Here is an 18,959-nt window from a genome sequence, read left to right on the forward strand (position 1 = left end):
ATAGCCAGAGTCAGACATATTGCCTACCCAATGTATTTAGCACTCATCCCAGAAGCTGTTTCATGAAACAGGAAAATGTGATCCCTATCCATTACTTGCAAGTTTTAATGATACAGCTTTTTTCACTTGAGTTAAATACAAATTTTGATGTTTTAATGGGATAGTTTTCTTAGGTGTTTTAATTTGGATGTTTATAGTCTGATGTTTATGTAATTGGTTCTTATACTGGTAAACTGCTTAGAATCCTATTTTGGCATTAAGTGAGATATAAGTAAGTAAACAAGCAATCCTTCAATCACCAAGTTAAGTGCTATAAAATATTTTTTAAGGACAATAATTTTCAAAGGCATTTAACTTATGAAAAGCACTAGTGAATACTGAGTAGGATAAAATGAAGATTTGAATACACACAGAGAGAGATGCATGTATTGATTAATTAATTAATTAAAATGAGAAGATGTGTTTGCAATATGGACATCAATTACAATTACTTTCTTGTTTTCTCTGTTAATAAGTTTGTTATTTAAATCTATATATAACTCTGACATGGAAGACATATGTTTCTGACAGCAGCAGATGATTTCTCGTGTGATGGAATAATTAAAATGAGTCACTTGCAGTTAAGTCCTGTCCTTGGACAACACAATTGAATTGAAAATAACCAAGTTAACCCCTCCTGCCTGCCATTTTTGAGGATTTCATTACAGCTTGTGTTGTATGCATGATCATTTCAAGCACTGTTGGTTGCATATAATTATGCACTTTATACATACTGAAGGAACATTCATCAGCAACGAAGACATCGAGACGGTCAAAATTCCAAAAAAAAAAAAACATGTTATATCTCAAATAACATCTCCAAGGAACCTAATCCTCAAAAGCTGGTGGTTCAGAGGTTCCTATGGGCCTGTTTGTTCTGTAGTTTAAAAGGGAGAAAGATTCTGTAAGAGTCTAGCAGTGAATCCCAGTTTACATGTCTACTCAAAAGAAGTAAGTCCCATTGGGTTCAATTCATCTGCAGTAGTTGAGAATACAGTCCTGTACATACTTACCTGGAAGTAACCATGCACAGGAATGTATTCAACTACTGCAGATGAGTTACACCACAGGAAAACAGAATGATGGTTATTTTTTCATGGGGCTTTTCATCCATCCCCTGCTTCAATCCTCCTTCCTTCCCCCTACATGGTAAAGATGCTGATCTGATACACAGGCCATGGTGTAAGTAGCTCTCAGGCTTCAGGGACTTTGCTTTCTACCCCCCCCCCCACATCCCACCCCTTTGGCATTAGATACCCAGAACAAAGAGAAAGGAGTCTCTTACCAGTTAGAAATTTTAATGATCACAGCGAGAGAACAAATAATACATTCTTAGGAATGAAGGTGCTCCCAATTCAGGGTTCCACCCACTTCCTCCCTAGCCACCCACGTCACTCTCACATCTTGCAAACTGATCTCACAGCCACTATGCTTTCTGTGCTGCCACTTTATCTGCTCTTCTTGACCTTGGGCTGAGCAGATGCATGCATTCCAGTTTGTTAACTCTCTCTCCCAGTTCTTCTCCTAGCTGTTCCCCACCCAGTACTTCCCAGCTTCTGCCTTCTGAATGTCCCTCTGCAAATCACTGTTCCAAATCTATACTGTCCTCCTGCTCCTGGGAAGATTCCTTCTCAGTGCAGCCCTCCTCAGCACAGTCCCTGGCAATAGCCATGCAACTTAGAGGCGCCACACTTTCTTGTCCTCTCAACCCTACCCCAGCAACAGCTTCAAAACTGTGTGCAATGAAAACCAGAGTATAGCTTTTGGAGAAGGAAAAAGTCACTCCGTCCTAGACCATGTCAAGGCATTCTTTGAATCCAAGATAATGGATTAGTGGCTCTCTTCTGGGAACATGACCAAAATTATTGAGGCCACTATCCGTGTTTTCCCATGCTAGTGCACCAAACAGAAAAATAGGCTTGCAAATTGCCCATTATTCTGTGGTTCTGTGGTTTGGCCATAGTTAAAGGCTGTTTCCCAATATTAATCCTATTTGCGGAACTTTTATATGAGACTGTTGGCTCTGAATCAGCTAGGAACTTGAATTGGTAGTCAAGAATGATTGCTGTGATCGTCCTAGACACTTTCCAGATTCAACATATGCAGGGATGGCCCACCCATGAGGAGAGGTGAGGCAACCATCTCCGGTGGGCAGCAGATCCTCCAAGGAAGGCTTCACCTGCTGCTGCTGCTGCTGCTGCTGCATTACTGTAGTGACAGCAAGGGCTGCAGTGCTGTCCTTGGAGGTCAGATCTGCTTCCTCCTCAGCAGCCCTCCTCCATGCCACCCCTACAGTGGTCCCTCAGTGAATAGGAGGCACAACTGGTCTCCTTCCACCCTAGGCAGGAAATGGCAGGGGCTGTCCTCTGGGATCTTCATCTGATTGACATGATTCAGAGCAGGCTCCCTTTCCCCCTGGGGCAGCCTTTGATTCCCGCTTCAGCTGTTGGGTAAGGTTGATTTGATTCCACCTTCCTTCTTCCCAATGAAGATCCTTATTTCTCACTTGTTCCTGATGTAGATATTCACTCATGCTTTCTTTCCTGGTGGGGTGGGGGTGGGGGCACCATTTTGTGGTTTGCCTCAGATGTCTTGGGCCAGCTCTGCCCATGTGGAATGTGGTGTTTTGTAGTAAAAGGGGGTGGGAGAGCACTGAGAGGAATTACTGTGATGCAAATCCTGTAACTTAAATTGATAACTCTGAAATAACCATAAAATGCAAGAGCAATTGTGCTTGAGAGATCGGTCATGGGGATGGGGGAGAAATGCATTTTAGGTTGCATTTTATATTATTATTATTAGTAGTATTTATGGCTTACAAATAACTTTTTAAAAGGCCGTGTGCTACATCACTTATTGCAAAACCTTTGGCAGAGACACACAGAGACACAGAAAAACAAATAATGTATACAGCAAACTAGAGAGAACAGAAAAACAGAGTGACATGAGACACTGTTGAGTCTCTGATTATACTTGTGAGGGGAATAATTGGCACTGTGGTTTGATTCAGAAGGAGGCAAAATTCACCCCAAATCATCCTGATTCACTTTGTTATTTGGCCCCAGAACAGACCAGTTTCGCATCTCTAGTATGTAGCCTTGCAGCCTTTTCTTCCAAGAATTTGTTTATATCAAAATAGCCAACAATGCTGCCCTCCAGATATCCATCAGCCCCAGCAAACACAACCAATGCACAGGACTGACATGAGTTGCAGTTCAACAACATCTAAAGAGAACTAGGTTGGCTACCACTGGTCTATAAGATAATGCAGGATGATCCTATACAACCTGAATTATCTGTGGTCACTAAACTTTTGCTGGCAGAGCAAGGGGAGCCAGTTGGTTGCCTCTAGATGTTGCTGAACTACAACTCCCATCAGCACAGCCAGCATGGCCAATGGCTAGAGAAGTTTTGAGTTGCAGTCCAGCAACTTATTGAAGGCACCATGCTGGCTATCCCTGATCTGGAGGGCACTAGGATGGAGAAGACTGACCTAGTAAAATGACAAGATATAATAGTTTCAAATCAATCAAGAAGTCATATCAGACCCTATAAGGGGAATCACAGGATTTTACCTGAAGGGAACCTGTGGTGGCTAAAGCCATTAAAACTGATAACACCATTTCAATATATAAGCATTAAAACAACAGTTATCACTATTTATCATTTAATTATTGAGTTTCATAGAGCTAGTTTAGATTAGGGCTAGTTTAGATTATGCTTCCTCTCTGATCTGGTCTAGTGCAAAGAATTGGGGTGGGTCCATGTGCTCTGTCTGTACTATGAACAGGAATCCATTCAGTATGATGGATTCCTCACAATGGTCTATGATGGATGCCTGACAATGCTTTAGTCAGGCACACAGCACATCAAGAGAAGGTTTTAGGGTGGCGTGACCAATTTGGCCACACTGGGTGCTGGCGCTACAGGTGGCCCTGCAACAATGACAGAGAACAGAGAGAAAGAGGCAGGGGGCGCCAAATTTTAGTGCCACACAGGGTGCCACAGAAATTTTAGAGCCCAAAGTCTGCCAATGGTCAGCCTAGAGTTGCAGAACTCCAAGCAAGTAATTTATGTGGGGATCAGGGGAGAAGTATTGCCTGATCTGGCCCATTGAAAATTCTACAGAAAATAATCAGCATCCCACGTGATACAAACCTATCCCACCCCTCGCTCCTGGTGCATCTTTAGGTTTCAGCTTATGAAAGAAACAAAACTGCTTGGAAACTGTCCCATTCAATTTGCTTCTGTGTTTGAAATGTTTCACTTCAAAATTTCTTTTAGCTGAAGCTGCTGCAAAGTAACCTCATAATTATCTCCATTTATCTTCCCGTGTTCTGGCAGATAAGGCAAATCCTTTCACTGACACATTGCACTAGCTTAGGAATTCCAGATAATTCGTAGCAACTGTAAATCACACTAAGATGAGAAGTGCGCTTCTTGTACACTTTTATGGGCCATGTCAAGGTCATGAATTTTCTGTAGTCTAGTCACCAGTCAGAGTTTAGAATCCTTTGGGCCAAACTGACATTTGCACAGACAGATACTTACTCCCGCATGTCTACAGGTTCCTGTTTTCCTACTCGAAACGTGCTAAAATAAACTTTGGTTATCGGAAATTATATCCAGACACTGACTAATTTACAAGAATGTTTCTCCACTTTCCTTGTTCCTATCTAGGAATGTCTTGATATTCTACCAATGTTTTATGCAAATGCGTTGATTGTGAATGAACAATTTCTGAAAAAAGTGGTGAGTAACAAGAATTTAGCTCATGAGATTCAGTCAAGGAAAGGAGTCATAGCATAGGTGTGTCATCTCTGTGTGCATGTACACAGTGATCCCTTCCCAAATGTAGCAGTAAGCTGCATTAATGAAAACCCCAAATTTTTACCTGTGTCCAGTTTCCCAAATTGTGCATCATTTTCTGAACTTTTTCTTGTACACAGTCCCAAAAGTTTCTTCTTGAATTGAGAGCAGAAATCTACGCTGCATTCTTTCACCAATGTTATGGGGGAAAATGTTTATTTAATCAGGGTGATGAGTTCATCAGGGCTTCAAGTACAAAGTTGAGTCTTTTCTCAGCATCAGACAAATTGATGGATATTATTTAAATAGGAGATCTCTCTCTCTCTCTCTCTCTCTCTCTCTCTCTCTCTCTCTCTCTCTTCCCTTTTTGATGTTGGCTCCATAGCAGAACTGGCATTTGTTTGCTTCTTTTCGACTGTTTAAGCATGTCCACAAAAAGGAAGCAGACAGAGTGAAACAAGTATTAAATCAGTCATGGCTCAGCAACATTTCACTGGAAAACTAAGAACATGCAGACATTCTACTGTGGGATCCCTCCCAACCAAATTGTCTGGTTATTAGTGGTCAATTGTTCTTTGCAGCCATATTCCATAGAAAGATGAGGAAAACAAATAAGAGGGGAAAATAGAGGTTTTCCTGACAGGTTTGGTTTACTGAGTACATTAAAGAAAAGTAATTCTAAAGACCAACTAAAACAATGGAAAAATGCATAGGAAGTTGGATTTAAACCACAGAGCAATGTGGTGCTTTCCAGATGATGAGGACTACAATTCCATTCAGTCTAGCATGACCAGTACTTATGGGTGAGGGGAGTTGTAGTTCCAAACACAAGCTAAATCATGCTTAGGGTACAGTCACTGGAACTACTAACTTAAATTAATATGACCAAAACTGGATCTAGCCCAGGCTTTATAAAGTTGAAGTAGGAAAGATCCTAAACTTGAAACTAGTGATGGCAACCTACTTAGGACATAGCATTAAGTTGGTCTCTCATATCTGAAAATGAGAAAAATATATCAATGTTTGCATAAATACATTAAATGACAGGTAACAAAACATCATTTGGGTAGAATGTTGACCCATATGCAGTGGACCACTTGACACACCTGAGTTTTATTAAGCTTGCAGCAAACTAGGGGATCACTGCCATCTGTTGGTAGATAATAAATGGAATATTGCATTACTGTACTTTCTCATCAATGCAGAGTTGTAGAAACTGTGGCATTTATCTGAGAGGCATAATGTGTCTGCATAACAGGGTATTCCTACCACACTTGCATCATGTTCCCAAGCCTTGTTACTTGGAAGTCCCACTGAAATGTTTCCAAATGAACCTGGTTCTGATCAGGTTGAAAGTGTCCTTGACTATATAGATCCACTCTCTCCCGCTAAACTGTTAGAGGAAGCACCCACAAGAAATTAGTGGATCTGGGCTGTAGCATCTTACTTGTAAGAGGGTAAAGCATCATGGCATGTAACAAATGATGGCAATTGTATATCACACATATGTGATAGACAATGGCCTTGTTCACACATCGCAGGTAACTATAGTTAATGGTTCATTTTGAACATGCCAATATTGACCACTTGCCTGTTCCTCCTTTGCATTAGGAGGAAACAAACCACAGTCTCTGGATTAGCTCAGAGGCAGATTTAGGGCAGCACGACTGGCTTCCCCACACTGGGCACCAAACCGAGGGGCTGCGCAGCAGGGCATATTGAACTAAGCCAAATGGAAGGTAACAGATGGGCAGGGGGAATTTTGGCTTTACACACTGAAATTTGAAAGACCAAAGTCTGCCCTTGCTTAGCATCACATCTCAATCAGATATTATGTTTGTTTCACTCCCTAACAAGCCACAATCTTTTGCCATGGTTGTTCTTGGTTTACAGATCATGGTTCATCTCTGATTCAGATGGAATGCTAAGCAAGGAATCGTTGTTTGTTTGTTTCCTGCCTACACTAGCAGGAGGAGACAAACAGCCCAGAAGGACACAACAAAACATAAGGAGAGCCCTCCTAGAGCACACCAAAGACCCATCTAGTCCCTTGGACACATAGTGGCCAACTAGTTGCCTCTGGGAAGCCACAAGCAGGACCTGAGTGCAGCAGCAACTCCCCCCACTAACAACTCCCAGCATTCAGAAGCATACACTACCCCAGACAGTGAGGTAGAACATTAGAGAGCCACTCTGGTGTAGTAGTTAGAGTGTCAGACTAGGACCTGGGATACCTGGTTCAAATCCCCACTTGGCCATGAAGCTCACTGGGTGGTCTTGGACCAGTCACTTGCTCTGAGCCTGACCTGCCTCACAGGGTTCTTGTAGGGATGAAATGAGGAAGGGAAGAAACTTGTATTCCCACTTTTGGTGGGAAACAGTGATATACAAATGTGTTAAATAAATAAAACACTAAAATAATAATACTAAGGCAATCTCCCCTCCACATTCCTTCTCTATAGGGCTTTGGTAAGCAGTAGTAGAATTTAAATGTGATTTGGGTATATGTGACATAGCAGCAGCAGTAGATCCGAGTGCTAAACTCTAGTAGTTGTTTCCAAAGTGCCTTATAAACATATTTCAGTTGGCAGTGGAAGGTTAAGGAACACAGGGCATCATGAAACCAGGAGACCCATGTGTCAGGAGGGATTTTCCAGAAACTTTGCTTCCTATTCAGTCAAAACAAAATGTAAAGAATTTTGAAAATGCCAACTAGGTATAGCTGAGGTTTTCTTTTCCACCATAGGAACAAAAACATTTCATATGAAACAGAACTGTAACATTGTCCAAAACAGTACAGGATGTACAATGTACAAAACAAAAAACATATGGGATGTAATTGAACTGTTAAGCTTAATTGCACCCAACTTTAAAAAGTCTAGTTAAACAATAAATATTTTATTTACCAAACACAGTTTTTACTTTTTAGTGAACCAAATATATTTACTATTCTTTATCAATTAACACAATTTCTATACCACTTTCCACTTAAGCACCACAAGGCAGTGTGATGCATTTACATTTTATTGCAGAATAAATAAAACAGAAGATAGTGTAGCAGGCTGAATAGGCATAACAAGTTCTTACAATCAACTGGGATTGACATCCAGCAAAGGCTTCGGAGAATAAATAAGTTTTTAGCAGGTGTCAAAATGGTAACCATATCAGTGCCTGTCTTAGTTTAGAGGGGAGGTGATTCCAAGGGGAAAGGGTCATTACCCCAAAGGATCTCCCCCTGGCTGCTGCCAAACGGATTTCTACAGGTTGCAGCACAGCCAGGAGAGTGTGTTTTGATGATTTGGAAAGTGTACACACTCCTGTTTACTCTGCATTCAGTGCACTGTCACCACCAAATTAATCATGCATTTTGTATAGCTTCTCAGGCCCTCAGTTTGGTAATGTTAATGCACAACAAGGAGCTATGGAAAGCTTCCCTAGAAAGATAAGTGGTGGGGTATCCCTCTGCCAAGACAGGCTGCTAGTTGTATAGGCTGAACAGTTCTCAGTGGTGCTTCTGTTTGCTCTGTCAGGCATATGGATGGAGAGGTGACCATCATAATTTTGTAAGCCGGAGAGCTTGTGGTGAATTGGATGAATTGTGGTGAATTGGATGAATGAATCCCCCCTTTTTTTCTTAACCTGCCCCCCCCCCACAACCCAGATCATATTGCAACTTCAAGAGAAATTGTCCTCTTACTTAACTCAATGCATCCAATTTTCTGTAATTGCCTGTAAAACCTATTTGCAATTATTGCAAATCTCCAGCAATTTAGAAAGGCTTACCACCCTGAACTTATCCAAACAGCATTCTGTTTACTGAAAGCAAAGATTTCAGTAAGTGCCCCACTCTTGGTACTTAACTTCCCTGAGGGGTAATACTCTATTCTCCCAATTTCAAGCCTTCATTTATTTCTTGCTCTGAAGCCATCACTGGCTCACCTGAAGGATACTGTTATGAGATAAGCTTTAAGGGTAAATTCTGACCAAATCCAAAGTAATTATCCATATTCTAATCTAGAAAAGCCTGTATTTTATCATGGTGTTGCACATGATAAAACACTAAATACAGATAAATAAAGATTTGAGAGTATTTGCTTTGCTCAAAAAACAGTGGGAGAAGAGAATTATCAGGGAGTGTGGTCAGAACTGCAAACAGAAAGCTGCAGACATACAACTACTATGCAATGGGAGCTGCATTGAATGTGATTTGACTGAAAGGATGGCATTGAAAATGATTTATCTGAAGAAAAGGATTGGCCCTACCATGCAGCAGGATTTTTAAAACAATCACCATCTATTTATATTTCACATAATGTCAGGACAGTCTTTAAGTAGTAGAATGAAGCAACCTGTTTAAGGGTGCTACCGTTGGGGAGGGGAAAGTTAATAGTTGGCCAATGGCCACACTGGGCATTTGTTCCACTTCAGGCAGCGAAATGCCTTGTGCAATTACTTCCTGAATGCATGCAAACTGGTGGAATGGGTATAAAATTCACCTTGCTCTTGACAATAGAGTCTCTGGGGTTCTAAACTCAGCTCCCTCATTTCCCCCCATTAAGGTGAATGTCAGGTTTTATGGTATTCTCCCATGGAAGTCAAGGGAGCTGCAATAAGGCATCCCTGAGATGGGGGCAAGGTCTGTCCCTGCGCAAAATGGCCCCAGGGCCTTGGATGCCAGGGTCCCTGCTCAAATTGGAAATGCTTTTCTTTAAAGGATCTTAGCGGTTCCCAGGATTGCATCTCTGCATTGCAAGATGTTAGTCAAGATGACCCTTTGGGTTCCTCCCATCTCTAAAATTCTGTGATTCTGTACTTCGGAATGGGGAGAGTAATAACTTGGAAGGAATTTGTATTGACTGCTCTTGTAATTTGAATGGGCAAATAGAAAAGAGAGCTCTCCTTCTCTCTCTGGTCTCCCCCCTCCAGTTCTGCCACAGTGTCTGATTTACAGCAAGTGATTTACGATGACTGTGGCTATGTGCTTTACTTATTTCCTAACTAAATTGCAGTGTCAATTGGTGGGATTAGGCATCTGTGTCTTCTCTGCTCTTTCAGAGGCTTTTGCTGTGAAGCTCACCCTGGGATTCTTTTTGAGCAGATTAATGGAGGAGCCCTTTGTGGCTACTGCCAGATAGGGCCTGCAGACTGGGGCTGAGAATAGGATTTCAACTCATCAAAACTGTCTGGGATTAGGAAAACAGCCTCCTTCTCCCAGGTGCTGTCTGTGTGTCATTTTTTGAAATACAGGCCGAAAACACATGCCCAAACACTCTAAGCAGAGATAAGGCTTTGCACAATAACAGAAAATAAATCTCTAAAACCTCTTAGCCCCTTGGTCCTGTTTTTTTTAAAAAAAGAAAATAGGAAAAGGTATTTAAAGTGGAGGCTTACATTTTATACTGTTCTTAGCCAGTTCTTAGCATTATATGACGGGCTGCGACTGCAACCTTGCTTGTTGTTTTTGGACTCATCTAGAATAGTTTTTGCACCCAGCACTTAGTGTACTGTCCTCATTGCATTGGCTTGGCATGGAAGTATTATGGGAACAAGATAAGAGATGTAATTCCTGTCTAAATGATAAGAAAAAGGTCATTGTATCAAATTTGACATGGGAAGGGGGCGATATTTTGGAACACATAATTATGTGCTTATCACAAAAAACTAAAAATCCATTCAACCAAGTGCATGGTAGTAAAAATTAGGAAGCATAATTTATAAGCTGTTGATTTAGTTCGTAGTGGCCCTGGGGTGAAAGCCATTTACTCCATTGATTTTACTATTTGGTAAAAGAGTCCTCCCCACAACCCAAAATGGGGTTGGGGATGCTTTCAGATGGAAAGGAACAGAGAAGGTCCATACAGAAAACAGCTCCTTTTTGGATTCTGTATATAGTAACATCCCCGGTGTACCTGAATGCATGTGATCCATAAATGACACCCGTCATTCATGCCCTAGTCGCACTGAAATTTGATCTCTGTAATGAACTCTTCTTGGAACTGCCTTTGAAGACAATTCAGAAACTTCATCTGGTTCATAATTTCGCTGCTGCTTGGCACCTGAAGATTAGATAATATTATCCATGTGTGAAGCCATATTCACAGACACATATTTGCATTCAGCCTCAATTCAAAGTACTGGTGCTGAACTTTAAAGCCTAATTCAAGGAGCAGTGATGTGTCTCTGTCTGTCTCTCTTTCTGTGTATGTGCATGAACCACTCCATCTAAAGTGGAATCCATTGAAACAGATGTGAGTGATTTTATCCACAAGGTGCCTTGCAAATAAGTCACAGCAAGCCTCTGAAGGTTCCAGCAAACCATCCCAGGGCTTAGCATATAATAAGCTCTTTATCACCCAGGAAATCTCTGCAGGCAAAGACTAAGCAGACACAATAGCGTTGTGCTCAAATAAGACATGTGGGCAGAAAGTGCATATGGGGGGGGGCACGCACCACCTCCACTGTCCCTGTGAGCCCCTCAATTTCTTGTGTTGAGTGGGAAGTTCTTAAAGGGAAGTCTAAGCGCTTTCAGCATAACGTGCTTAGAATCCTCCATACAACTGGGAAGGTTCTCCACTGCAGGAAGGTAAGTTCATACATGAAGAACCACACGTTTGACCTTCCCATCCAACATGAGGCAGTCGGGTTTGAGCAGTGGGAATGGTGATGTTGGGGGCACAGCTGGTGAGCACATTCTCATGCCTCCTCCACACGGTATGCTCACACTTGCTCTTTGATCACATGAACAGTGCTATAGATGTCTTTGTCACCATGCACACCATACATATCAACCACATTTCAAGCCCATGGCTTTCTTCAAAGAATCCTGGGAACCATGGTTTATTAAGGGTGCAGGGAATTGTAGTTCTGTGAGGATTCTTTGAGGGAAGCCATGCGCTTAAAAGATATGGTGCGGCTGTGACAGTGAGACAGTATTCCTTCAAGTGTGATCTAACCTGCAGTTGGAGTCAGACCGAGTCTTCAGACTGAGTCTTCCTTCAATAACATCTTGTATGGCAAACCTAGAGCTTTGTAGCCCCTAAACTCTCTAGGAAGAAAACAGTCCCAAGTTTGTGGTGGCAAAAAATCTGGGAGTGATTATATTTACATTGTGTCATTTTCCCAGTTGAGCAGTGTCATGAATAATAGCTGACCATGCCGATATAAAATTTCTGGAGGACAGTCAGGGAACTATCTACTCCCTCTGGATAGACTGTTTACTCCAGCACCAGTACATTTCCACAGCTGGTGTTTGAAGCCAAGTATGCATGACATTAGCCACAATTCTGTGGTGTCTTGAGAAATATCCCTCTCTGATGTGCTTTCCCTCAAACAGCTCCATCCAACTTGAACACATAAGCCATGGTTAAGCTGAGGTGTGTACATTTCAGACAGCCATTGCACAATGAACTGGGGTTTGGTGTGGAGAAACAAATCAGGTGAAGACATTCCTGATGTTTGCACAGCAACATAAGAATACCACTTGAAACACAGCAGGGAGAAGTGAGTTTCAGAGACTGCTCATGTGTACATTGCCTGAATATACTGTATGAAAGCAGGTTTAGAGAGACAGGTAATATGGAAGAATCCACCACTTCCAATTATTTACTTTACTTATTTAGATGGACAAGCAATTTATATTCTGCCTTTCTAATGCCTGCTGTTGTTAATGATTAAATTTATATTGTGATCTTTCACCAAAGGGCAGCAAACTTGTCAATACTAAAATGATACAGTTAAAACTTCTCACAGCAGTGAAAGACAACCTTCTAGAAACAGTGCATAACTATGATAGGTAACAGTGTTCTTAAACAGTAGTGTTTATCTTTCTAACCGAAGTTTTAAAGCCTCTTCTCCAGCATCCAGCACTTTTGATGGAAACCAGGTGTGTTCCCTGACTGAAGACCCACAGCCTATTCCCCAGCTGCAGTAGAAATGCACCCTCTCCACTTTACCTCTACTGGGAAGGGTCAGATAAGAAGCTCCCTCTAGCATGGTAGAGTCTGGCCCTCTTATTATGACAAAATAAAATCCTCATGCAGGCATCAGATTTAAATCACGGGAGAAGGGGCAGTGGGGGCAAATGAAAGCGCTCTCCTTCACTCCATTGCCATTGAATTTGTGGAAGGCAATTGTCTGCTGCCTCATATTTTTCCTAATGGTAGGCTGGCCTTGTTTTGTGTATCCACGAGGTTCCCTGCTTGTTTTAGACCCCCTTCTGTTCCAGGGTTCTTAAATGTTTGGGTGACCTCCACAGATACAAAGGGCTTTCAGTGTGGATCTTTCACCCTGGCTTTTGACACTTGAGATGTCTATTTTTAGTACCTACCTTACCTTTGTAATTTTAGGTTGTTTCAAACTGTTTTTAGTATTGTGTAATATTGTGTTCTAATATTAATGTTTTAATTGTTGTAACTTGCCGTGGAATCTTTGGGTGAATAATAATAATTACAATATTGGAGGCTACAGAGATTATCCTCAACATCCCTTTGCATTATTCTTTAGCCTGTGTGAAGTCGGTCCAGATACAGGACATGGATGGACTGTGTAAGAAGACGTTTTGGAAAATCTTGACAGATCATGACACAGCAGCACTGAGGAGGAAGTGATGTCTACAGTATGCAAATGTTGAATCTGCAGAATGTTGCAATGCCTTTTTAACATCCCTAGTAATAAAATGGATGCATATGCCTTCAATTTGCAATCTTCAAAGACTGCGAAACCAATGTACTTATATGGAAGAAGCTCCTATTGGGCTGTGTAGAGACTTTTGAAGAAACATGTATTGGATTAAGCTGCACAGTGCTTTGACAAGTTTCAAATTAGCTTTTTTATCCCTCTAGATTGCACAGGCCATATGCCACAGCAAATAGTTTTGCACACTGAAAAGTGGGTCAGGAAACTCAGCTCTAAATTATTATTGTCTGGGGCATTTATCTTTGATATTTTTTCAATGGGGACATATTTCCCCAACCCAGGTTGCATCTGCTTTTGATTAGGAATGAGTTCATACCTTCACTTTCCATACCTTCCAGGCATCGCTCAGTGCCTTTAGTATTCCCGTAATTATTAAATCCTTTCTGGCAGCTTTATTAGGCTTTATCTGTTCAACTACATCTATGACTTTTGATGGTTCTATTAGGTTTGTCCACCACCACCCTCTTTCTTTCTTTCTGCATCTTAGTTTATTGTTTGCAGTTTTTGTCACTTGCTGAAGAAGTCCCATACTTCAATGATTTTAAAATATATACCCCACCTTTTAAATCAATATGGTAAGATGAGATACCAAATTATGCATTTAAAAGCAATAATCTACAGCTTTATATTTTATCTTCACTGTAGCCAACTGAGGCAGGCACCATTGTTCCTTTTTTAAACACAAGAAATTGAGGTTGGAGGCGGTCATTTGCCAATAGTTATCCAGCAAATCACCGTGATGACTCAGGATTTGAAACTGAGTCTTCCATTTCCAAGACTGATAGATGGGTTTTCAGCTGCTCGATATGCTTAGTCAAGACAGTCTGTGTTCCTGTTGTTTCATTGGAGCTAGAAGTAGGTTGAGTTAGCCAACCCTTCAGCGACATCCTGTACATGTGGTCAGAAACATTCTTGCCTGTGTCACAATTTTCTTTGGTACGAGCATAACACTGCACGACTGACAGCATTTAAAAGATCACATTGATGCACTCACTTTTATGGAATTTATAGAATTCAATTCAACGGGAAAGTGGGCTAGCTTTATTTCTTGATACTTTTAATCTTTCTTTCTTTCTTTCTTTCTTTCTTTCTTTCTTTCTTTCTTTCTTTCTTATAATTATATGCAACGGTGTAGCCAGCAGAAATACATAATATACTTTAGGACAGTAGGATAGCTCAGTTGCTAAAAGCATGAGGCTCTTAATCTTAGGGTCCCACACTGAGCCCCACATTGGGGAAATGATTCCTGCATTACAGGGGTTTGGACCCTCATGTTCCCTTCCAACTCTACAATTCTATGATTCTAATACACAGGATACACACGTATCCTTCAGGTTTTTAAGGCAGGGGTTGGGAACCTTTCTCAGCTGTGTAAGCAATCTTTGGGAGCTGCTGGTAGTACAAGCTGATACATTTTTCTATGTACCAGATTTGCACAAAAGAGCAGTAAAAAAAATGAGTGGGTGCTACCCCAAGCAAGGACACCTATAAGTCAATTGTGGGTGTGCATGCAGGTATTTGTTTACTTGTGTGTATGCACCTTTCATATGTGAAATGCAAGGTTTTTCCCCAATAATTTTTTTATTAAAGTTTGAAAGAAAATATATAAAGGTTACTATCCAATATCTTTTTATCAAAGATAAAAGAAGCTGATCTAAATAAAAGCACAAACCAAAAGAAGGAAAAGAAAAGAAAAGGTGAGAAAAAGGAAGAGGGGAAAAAGGAAAGGAAGAAAAGAAGAAAATGTGAACTTCTGATTCTTCATCTGTCAGCTACATATAGAAAATTATTCAAAAGATCCACTCCAAGATAACACCCAACCAATATTTTATTCAATCCTCAAACCCAGATATCATAGGTTCATTTTCTTTTTCTTTGCAAAAAGTCTATAAGGAGTTTCCAAAGTTTACTAAATATTAACAATGATTTATCACTGATTAAGCACGTCACCTTTGCCATCTCAGCTAAGTCCAATAATTGTAACAATCATTCCTCTACAAGTTTTTCAATATAGCAATTTTGCACCAATGAGCAATAATGTTAAAAATCCAGGCAATCATTTGAAATTATTGGCATGAGAGGCTGCTTCTTCATTTCCATTCTGCTTTCCTTTTCTTGCCTCCTGTACTTGCATGGACACATTTTATTTTTTGCTTTTAATACAGTTGCTTTGCGGAACTGCCATTCTGCACAAAAAGTGGTTTTAATTATAAAGATAAAGCAACTGGTGGGAAAGGATGCAGTGCACGGAAATGCCCTATCTAACAGGTGGTGCAGTCAGTAAAGCAGCACTACGCTTTTTTTGGGGGGGGGGTGACCACACAATGTGCTTCCGTACATCCACTGTCATGTAATGTGCAATTTTATATCAGACTTTCTCCCCTTACTGGATTATCTGTGAGGGGGATGGGAGGTAAGTGGGAGGTACCACTGAGGAAGAAGACACCATGTGTAAACCACAAAAGAGAATAGTGACCTAAGCAGCTTCATCGTCACATCAAACTCCATGTAAAAAATGTCATAGACCAAATGGAGCAAACAGCATGCAGACCTAGTGATGGGAGGAAAAAATCCTTAAATAATAGACACGGGGGAATGATTAATGGACTTCAATGTCTGTACACTAATGCGCAAAGCATGGGAAATAAACAAGATGAGCTTGAGCTCTTGGTACAGCAAACTAAATATGACATAATAGGCATCACTGAAACCTGGTGGGATAAGTCCCATGATTGGAATGTAATAATGGAGGGATACAATCTATTTCAGAGAAGCAGACCAGACAAGAAAGGAGGAGGAGTGGCGTTATATGTCAGGGATGTGTATACCTGTGAAGAGATCCAAGATTTAGAACCTCAAAGCCAAAGTGAGAGCATTTGGGTCAAAATTAAGGGAGAGAAGAATAACAGTGACCTCATTGTGGGAGTTTACTATAGATCCCCAAGCCAAATGGAGGACATAGATGATGCCTTCCTGGAACAGATGGCCAAGCATGCAAAAGGAAGGGAGATAGTAGTAATGGGGGACTTCAATTACCCGGATATTTGTTGGATGTCAAACTCAGCCAAGAGCATACGGTCAAACAGATTCCTCACTGGCCTTGCAGACAACTTCATTGTCCAGAAAGTGGGAGAAGCAACAAGAGGAACAGCCATTTTAGATCTGGTCCTAACCAATGTTGATGACCTGGTTAGTGGGGTAGAAGTGGAAGGATCATTAGGCACGAGTGATCATGCTCTTCTGAAGTTTACTATACAGCGGAAAGGAGCAGCCAAGCATACTAGGACTCAATTTCTTGACTTTAAGAAAGCCGACTTCATAAAACTTAGGGAAGTGCTGGGTGAGATCCCATGGACAGTAATACTAAAAGGAAAGGGAGTTCATGATGGCTGGGAGTTTGTTAAGAGGGAGATAGTAAAAGCACAACTTCAGGCAATACCAATGAGACGGAAACATGGAAGGTGCCTAAAGAAGCCAGGGTGGCTATCTAAAGAACTTTTAACTGAGTTAAGATTAAAAAAGGATGTGTACAAAAAATGGAAAAGTGGGGAAACCACCAAAGAGGAATTCAAACAAATAGCCAGCACGTGTAGACACAAAGTCAGAAAAGCTAAAGCACAGAATGAACTCAGGCTTGCTAGAGAGGTTAAAAGCAACAAAAAAGGCTTTTATGGGTATGTTCGTAGCAAAAGGAAGAACAAAGAAACGGTGGGGTCACTCAGAGGAGAAGATGGTGAAATGCAAACAGGGGACACAGAAAGGGCTGAACTCCTCAATGCCTTCTTTGCCTCAGTCTTCTCCGATAAAGAAAACAATGCCCGACCTGAAGAATTTGGAGCAAATGATTCAGCAGAGGAAACACAGCCCAGAATAACTAAGGAGATAGTACAAGAATACTTGGCTAGTTTAGATGTATTCAAGTCTCCAGGGCCAGATGAACTGCATCCAAGAGTATTAAAAGAACTGGCAGATGTGATCTCAGAACCACTGGCAGTCATCTTTGAGAATTCCTGGAGAACAGGCGAAGTCCCAGCAGACTGGGGGAGGGCAAATGTTGTCCCTATTTTCAAAAAGGGGAAAAGAGAGGACCCAAATAATTACCGCCCAGTCAGTCTGACATCAATACCAGGGAAGATTCTGGAGCAGATCATTAAGCAAACAGTCTGTGAGCACCTAGAAAGGAATGCTGTGATCACCAATAGTCAGCATGGATTTCTGAAAAATAAGTCATGTCAGACTAACCTGATCTCGTTTTTTGACAGAATTACAAGCCTGGTAGATGAAGGGAACGCAGTGGATGTATCCTACCTTGATTTCAGCAAGGCATTTGACAAGGTGCCCCATGATATTCTTGTAAAGAAGCTGGTAAAATGCGGTCTTGACTATGCTACCACTCAGTGGATTTGTAACTGGTTGACTGACCGAACCCAAAGGGTGCTGATCAATGGTTCCTCTTCATCCTGGAGAAGAGTGACTAGTGGGGTGCCACAGGGTTCTGTCTTGGGCCCGGTCTTATTCAACATCTTTATCAACGACTTGGATGATGGACTCAAGGGCATCCTGATCAAATTTGCAGATGACACCAAACTGGGAGGGGTGGCTAACATCCCAGAGGACAGGATCACACTTCAAAACGACCTTGACAGATTAGAGAACTGGGCCAAAAGAAACAAGATGAATTTTAACAGGGAGAAATGTAAAGTATTGCACTTGGGCAAAAAAAATGAGAGGCACAAATACAAGATGGGTGACACCTGGCTTGAGAGCAGTACATGTGAAAAGGATCTAGGAGTCTTGGTTGACCACAAATTTGACATGAGCCAACAGTGTGACGTGGCAGCTAAAAAAGCCAATGCATTTCTGGGCTGCATCAATAGGAGTATAGCATCTAGATCAAGGGAAGTAATAGTGCCACTGTATTGTGCTCTGGTCAGACCTCACCTGGAGTACTGTGTCCAGTTCTGGGCACCACAGTTCAAGAAGGACACGGACAAACTGGAACGTGTCCAGAGGAGGGCAACCAAAATGTCAAAGGCCTGGAAACGATGCCTTATGAGGAACGGCTAAGGGAGCTGGGCATGTTTAGCCTGGAGAAGAGGAGGTTAAGGGGTGATATGATAGCCATGTTCAAATATATAAAAGGATGTCACATAGAGGAGGGAGAAAGGTTGTTTTCTGCTGCTCCAGAGAAGCGGACACAGAGCAATGGTTCCAAACTACAAGAAAGAAGATTCCACCTAAACATTAGGAAGAACTTCCTGACAGTAAGAGCTGTTCGACAGTGGAATTTGCTGCCAAGGAGTGTGGTGGAGTCTCCTTCTTGGGAGGTCTTTAAGCAGAGGCTTGACAACCATATGTCAGGAGTGCTCTGATGGTGTTTCCTGCTTGGCAGGGGGTTGGACTCGATGGCCCTTGTG

Source organism: Podarcis erhardii (assembly GCF_964252035.2).
Source record: "Podarcis erhardii genome assembly, chromosome: 8".
Lineage (NCBI taxonomy): Eukaryota > Metazoa > Chordata > Lepidosauria > Squamata > Lacertidae > Podarcis > Podarcis erhardii.